The sequence below is a fragment of the Artibeus jamaicensis genome, unplaced genomic scaffold (assembly GCF_021234435.1).
Source record: "Artibeus jamaicensis isolate MK-2021 breed Jamaican fruit bat unplaced genomic scaffold, CSHL_Jam_final contig_465, whole genome shotgun sequence".
NCBI classification, from domain to species: Eukaryota; Metazoa; Chordata; class Mammalia; order Chiroptera; family Phyllostomidae; genus Artibeus; species Artibeus jamaicensis.
In genome coordinates, this window is record NW_026521843.1 from 27,005,159 (window position 1) to 27,011,158 (window position 6,000).

Here is a 6,000-nt window from a genome sequence, read left to right on the forward strand (position 1 = left end):
AGGAGGAGGAGTGCTTTTGCACCACTGGGTCTGTACTTACTGTTCAGACAAAGTGGTGAATCAGCAGGCTCTTTAACTCGGTGCCTGTTATTCCTGTCTCTGATACTGAGGGTTAATTACCGTTTAATATCATGCCAGCACTGTGTGTTTTTTTATATTCACCTTCTTCCCTCATTTACTTCCTGCCTTCTGTAAGCATTTGAGTGCATAATATCCAAGTTAACTGACAGAGGCCTTGGGATATGTGTGGGATGTGGGCTCAGTCCCATAGAAAAGTGGCAGGGAGTTCCAACTTCAGTATTGCTGCCCTTATATTCTCAAGAGAATCCAACTAACACTGATTTCTGTGAAGCTATTACTTCACTTGTCAGCTAATGATACGTTGCTCATTTAAAAATGCATTGCCTTATTATTTCTCTATCTATGTTCTGTGGAATGCCAGGAAATGCTGACTGGAGAACAATTGCCTTTCTAGGCAATTAAGCTTTGAGCAGCACTGAGTAGAAGAGTCCCCTCCTTACGCTTGATGCATAGAAGCAGATTGAAGGCTCTGAGAGGTCCTGAGGCACCTTTGTTTCGTATCTGACAGGTATGAAAACTGAGGTCCAGGGAAGCTAAGTAACCCTCTTAGTGTCACCTTGCCGATGAGTGGCGTCACTGAGATACAACTGCAGGTCGGCGGCTCTAGGAAAGGAAGGGACTGCCTTTCTCACATTACTTTGTAAACAGAGTGGGAAAAACTCTTTAAATCCCCCTACTTCCTGCATATTTCCCCTCAAGTATCCTTAGCCTGACTGTATTGCTTGCACATTCTTAAACCAGTCACCCAAAAGGGGGAATGAAATTATCATGGGTAGTTTAGACTAATCAGGATTAATGCCCGGAACTGGAGAGTACCATATTTTTTCAGACCATAAGACACACCCAGGTTTTAGAGGAGGAAAATAGGGAAAAAAATTGAAGCAATAAATGTGGTAAAATATTTAGTAACATAAATAACATACTATTTCACCAATGTAAATGTAAATAGAACTCAACAGCAGCATTAACAACCATTATTCCTCCCAAGTTGGTGGGGTGGAGTGTGTTTTATAGTCCAAAAAAATACAGTAACTAAACCTACCCCCGAGTATCAGCTGAGTGAGGCTCTAGAGCAGGAAACAAGGTCAAGGCAGGGAGGCTGCTAGGAAGGCAACCAAAGTACCGTGGCATCTTGGGATGGACGGATCCAGAAGGCAGCTGGGGATCCACCCAAAGAAGGGGCTGGTGCTCCACACGTGGGTCTTAGAGGCGTTAAAGCAGTGGTTGTGGTCATGTGAATAGGGCGTGTTGCCCAAGAAGATGGTACAGAAATCAGAGGGCTGGACACTGAACCTTCAGAAAGCTGAGGGGGTGGATGGTTTAGAATTATTTAAGCTATGAGATAGGTACATGGGTTTCATGATATAATATTACTGTCTATTTTTGCAAGAGTCTGAAAATTTCCCTAATCAAACTTTTAAAAAAACAAAGTGAAAACCAACCACAAAAACTCTGGAAGCTCTCTATCAAAGAGCTTCCTGTCCTAGCTTCCCTAGCGCCTCTGCCCTTGTCTAAGGTTTGAACCCACTTCCACACTTTGAGACAAGTTCTGGCAACAAGCAGGGAGGATAGAAAAGGCCTTGTCTTCTCACTGGTTTAGTTTTCTGCTGTTGGTCTGTGCTGGCTCTTACAGGAGTCTCTGGTTTCCTGCCTTCACCATTCCTACTTGGCTTCAGAGCCTGAATTTCTCAACCCTAGTCTCCAATCTTTCTGTGGCCAGGTCTGATAAAATACCTACTTCTAGATCAGTTATCTAACTGCTAGGATGCCTGCTATTTGCCAGAAATGTAAGGCCTTCATCTAAAGGACCTTAAATGTGGGCCTTATGAAACCTTTTAAACTAATGGCACTCAAGTCCTGCATGTCCCTTTCACCATAAATTTTTCATTTGAGAATATTCTTATAGCAATTTCCCTGAACACGTGTTCTTAGAACAATCAACCTATGGCTTTACTCCTGTGTTCATCTCTTTGGTGTCTGTTCCATCCTGAAAGTCTGCTTAGATTCTCAAGATCGGCACTCATGCCCAGCTGTAATTGCAGGAGGAAAAGAACTTTCAGACAAGTAAACAGGAAAGGAGTGGTTGCAGATGTAGAAGAAAAATAAGGGAAAAGTAGCACAATGTTTCCTTTAGGTTTTTGAAGCATGTGCAAACCACCATATTGCATAAGTAAATGGCAATGCAACTAAGAAGCAAAAGCTGAAGAGTTGGCAGAAATGTATAGTTTATTGTAAAAAGAAAGCAAAACATAACAAAGCAAATGGATAATGTAAAGGAATTTGGGTATACATGCTAAACTGCTTATATAAATGGCTGATATTAGAGTTTTCCACAGCCAGACCTATTTTAAACATTTTGTAGTTTTGCAGCACTTACACAGTTGGGCTCCAACTGATGAGTGTCTTTGATACCACCCACTGTGTTATAACCATAATATCAATCATCTCATGTGCATGACACACACTTTAGAACACAAAGGAGCATCTGGCACGGAGGCAGGCAGTTTGGCCTCCCAGGCTTTGGGGATTGCATGCAGGATGGTAACAGCTTGATCAACTTCCTCTCTGAGGAGGAAGCTGGGTATGAGGGCCCACCCAGCCTTGGTGGGGTGGCACCGAGGAAGGGGAAGACATCCAGTGAACTACTTGAATACCTCTAAATTCAATTAAAAATACTTATTGAGTACTTACAGTGTACAACGCACAACAAAGAAGTAACGTCCTTGCTGATTTGGAGATTATTGCCCATGAGACAGGATAGTGAGAAGCTAGGCAAATTCCTTGGCGAGTGGAATAGGGAAACAGTCAGCTGAAAACAGTGGGTTAGCAATTTGCAGCCAGGTGCAGATGGTCACCAGGGGGAAGGTCCTCCTCAGCTTCTAAGGGGGCAAAACTGGGAAAACAAGGACCTCACCCACAGGGCAACTTTTCCCCTGGCCTTTCCTCCCTGGAGATAACATCAAAGCCTCAGTTGTGTTTCAGCTCCAGGCCCAGAAAAGCAGCAAAACTAGGTGGGTGTTGCCAGACCCACTGCAATGACTGAAGACCTCCTGCCCTGCCACTGACCAATCAGTGGGCACCATGACCCTGAAAGGGCACAGCTGGAGGACTGATGAATGTTCTGCTGAAACCCTCCCCTGAGGCCTCCCCTAAGATTCTTGCCTGCAGGAACTAGATAAAACCTCAAGATAAAGGGCCCAGTGCATGCTACCTGCTCCATTTCCTTTTCCTTCTTCTCACCCACTTCTTCCTTCACAGGTGTGTGTCTCCTAAACTTTAAGGCAATGGGCAGCTGGCAGCTTGTCCCAGACTGATCCCCGGAACTTGTCCCCAGAGCGCCCTTTTCTCTTAGTTCTCTGTGAGCTAAGGCAGCCCAGCCCAGGCTCTCCTGTGGCTTCTTCTATGCTAATTCCTTCCTTGTTCCATTGTCCCCAGCTTTAAGAAACGCATCCTTATAGTCTTCTGGATTTGCATTGTGAAATCTTTCCTACATGAAGTCAAGAGCCCATACACTACAGCTGGCCCTAGGTGGACCCATTCAGGGCCAGGCCCCAGTCTGGTAACAACTGTAACTTTTATCCCCCCAAAAGGTTCCTTTGGTAAATCCTGTGGATTCCTACTCAGAATAATGTTTTTTAACACATAATATTAAGTTCATAAGATCTCAAATGAAACCAATTATATTGAAATAGTCATCAAACTTAAAAAAAAAAAAAGCACATATGTCATAACACAGGGGTGTCCAACCCACAGCCCGTGGGCTGCATGTGGCCCAGGATGGCTGTGAATACGGCCCAACACAAAACTGTAAATTTACTTAAACCTTTTTTATTTGCTTATCAGTTTTCATTAGTGTTTGTTTATTTAATGAATGGCCCAGGACAACTCTTCTTTCACTGTGGCCCAGAGATGCCAAAAGGTTGGACACCCGTCAGATAAGGTAATATAATATGCTTCTTTATGAATACTTTAACAAAATCTAGTAGTGAGTCCAATAATTCCTGTAATTTCAAAATAGTGATGCGTGTGAATGATTATTTCAGGAGATCCGCAACAACTCTAATGTGATATGAAAACATCAGTAATTTCCATTGGTGATAAAGTCAGGTACAGTTAGGGCTGTAAGTGTGAAAACTTCATTTCTTTAAAGTTGACCTTTTCTCCCTTTTTTTCCGCCTCTCCATCCAGACTGGCCTCATCCCATGTAACAGCACCATGACTCACTTTCCTCCCTTCCCCTTGCCTATCCACGCCCTTCCTTAATCATTACGGCCTTAGGATATAAGGGACCCTGGTTAGCATCAGTCTTAGGAACAAAGCCTCAGGTCTGTTGACCACAGAAACAGGGTTTTGGTCAAACTGAAGATAACATCTCCATTTCGGATGTGTTTCAGCCCCGGGCCCATGAACGCAGAAACACATCTTCACAAAACCAGACAGAACAACTCCACGGCTGACATCGGGACCTGATTCAAAGATCAATGACTCCATACCCCAGCCGCAGCCAATCAGTTGAGCCCCCGACCCCAACTCCCTTAGCCACCATGATTCATAATTTTTCCCATACATAATCTGTCTCAGTGCAAACCATCTGGGAGCCAGTCTTAGAGCATTAGCTCACCTGTGACCCCAGGCTTGGTGCCATTTCCTTAAATAAACCTCTACTATCTTTGCTACAGACTCATGTTTGTACTTTATTGGGCTTTGATATGTGCAGGCAAATGGATCCTTTTAGTCTGGTAATGGTGCTGCTGTGGTTTCTTGTCTACAACAAAAAGACATGTCTATAACATTTCTTTCTTATTTGTAAGAAAGAAATGCTAAATTTCAGTAGAGGCTAGTAAAAATTTGTAATTTTTTCCCCATTCAAGTTCATCAGCTGGTGAATTCAATCCCTGAGACTCTGGACACCAGGTTAAGAACGTCTCATCCTGTGTGTGTGCACACATGTGCTTGTGTGTATAGACATGCTCGAATACATGTCCTTCACAGAGGGTAGAATGTTAGAACAATAAATTACCTGAATAATTAAAAAATGAGTCAGAATAGGGTAAGCGTTCTAGACTTGGAGCAGGAATGTGCAGTAACTATTCAATAGAGAAAGGAAATCAGAAAAGGCATAAAAATGTTAAAGGGGAAGAAAAGAAAGTAAGGAAAGGCAGGCATTTTCTCTTCCAGGTCTTCCTTTTCTTCCCTCCTCCCCCTCCCCCACTCATTAGACGGAGGACACCTGGCTCATCTTTGGAGCTAGCCTTAGGTGCAGAGGATTTGGCGCAGACCTCAAATGGTTTGGTCTCTGCTGGATCCCTGTGTTCTCTTACAAATTTTTGAGCATCCAAAGAGCTGTTGTTTGTGTGGGTTATATCTATAAACATGTACTAGAAATTAAAATTGAGAACCCTAAAAACATATATTAATTCATTAAATAAAAACATAGTAGGTGTTCATATAAATAGCATTTTTTTTTGTGAAACATAACTATATTTTCTGAAATAACAAAAATATTAGTGATGGCCCTGATTGGTGTTGCTGAGTTGGGTGGGCATCATCCTGCAAAATGAAGTGTCACTAGTTTGATTCCCCGTCAGGGACGCATGTCTGGGTTGCAGGTTCAGTCCCCAGTTGGGGTAAGTGCAAGAGGCAACTGATCAGTATTCCTGTCTTGTTTTAATGTTTCTCCCCCTGTCCTTCTCCCTCCCTCCTCTCTTTCTCTAAAAATAAGTAAATAAAATCTTTTTAAAAATTAGTAGTGAAGGACACTGTCTATATTTTTGCAAACTCTTTAATCTCTGGCTCAATGGAAAAACTGGAATCCATACCTGACTTTGCAATGTGTTATATTGCTTCTGGAAAACTCCACTGTTTTCCTCACAAAGAATGAGAGCGAAGTAGGCAAATAATGTCTTGGTATCATTGAGA

At 42.8% G+C, this 6,000-nt stretch overlaps 1 long non-coding RNA gene across 1 annotated transcript in view; it reads left to right on the top strand.

Moving 5' to 3' along the window:
* The window catches only part of LOC119061515 (uncharacterized), a 94,272-nt gene extending 89,538 nt beyond the window's left edge, over positions 1 to 4,734 (top strand). The window contains exon 4 of the long non-coding RNA XR_008391936.1: positions 4,476 to 4,734. This is a non-coding gene — a long non-coding RNA (uncharacterized LOC119061515). The remainder of the gene's footprint in view (positions 1 to 4,475) is intronic.
* Positions 4,735 to 6,000: the final 1,266 nt, after the last annotated feature.